Source organism: Myotis davidii, unplaced genomic scaffold, assembly GCF_000327345.1.
Source record: "Myotis davidii unplaced genomic scaffold, ASM32734v1 scaffold424, whole genome shotgun sequence".
Taxonomy (NCBI): domain Eukaryota; kingdom Metazoa; phylum Chordata; class Mammalia; order Chiroptera; family Vespertilionidae; genus Myotis; species Myotis davidii.
This window is the reverse complement of record NW_006295827.1, coordinates 2,759,633-2,759,991: the sequence shown is the minus strand read 5'-3', so window position 1 is coordinate 2,759,991 and position 359 is coordinate 2,759,633. Positions and strand designations below refer to the sequence as shown.

Sequence of the window (359 nt, the reverse complement as noted above, 5' to 3'; positions counted from 1 at the left end):
GAGTAGTTGCTCTCTTTAAAAAGCCTGGCAGCCCTTTGTGTTTTTGCTAAGGTAGTGTTCCAAGGTATAAGACAAGTTAGGATGTGTGTTCTAGAATTGTGAACAAGGCTGTCCTTGAGAGCGATAAAACATGCCTCAGTGCTGCATGTACATGAGTGCCATGTGTTCTGGACTACGTCTGTGCCATCCTATCTAATAAAAGAGAAACATGCTAATTGGCGTACAACCGCTACCCTTCCCATTGGCTAATCAGGGCAATATGCAAATTAACTGCCAGCCAAGATGGCGGCCGGCAGCCAGGCAGCTTGAAACTAACATGAGGCTTGCTTGCTTCAGTGACGGAGGACTGCAACGTTCCC

At 47.1% G+C, this 359-nt stretch overlaps 1 protein-coding gene across 1 annotated transcript in view; it reads left to right on the top strand.

The window, feature by feature from the left end:
- AUTS2 (autism susceptibility candidate 2) overlaps positions 1-359 on the top strand; it is a 1,133,774-nt gene that overhangs the window by 67,267 nt on the left and 1,066,148 nt on the right.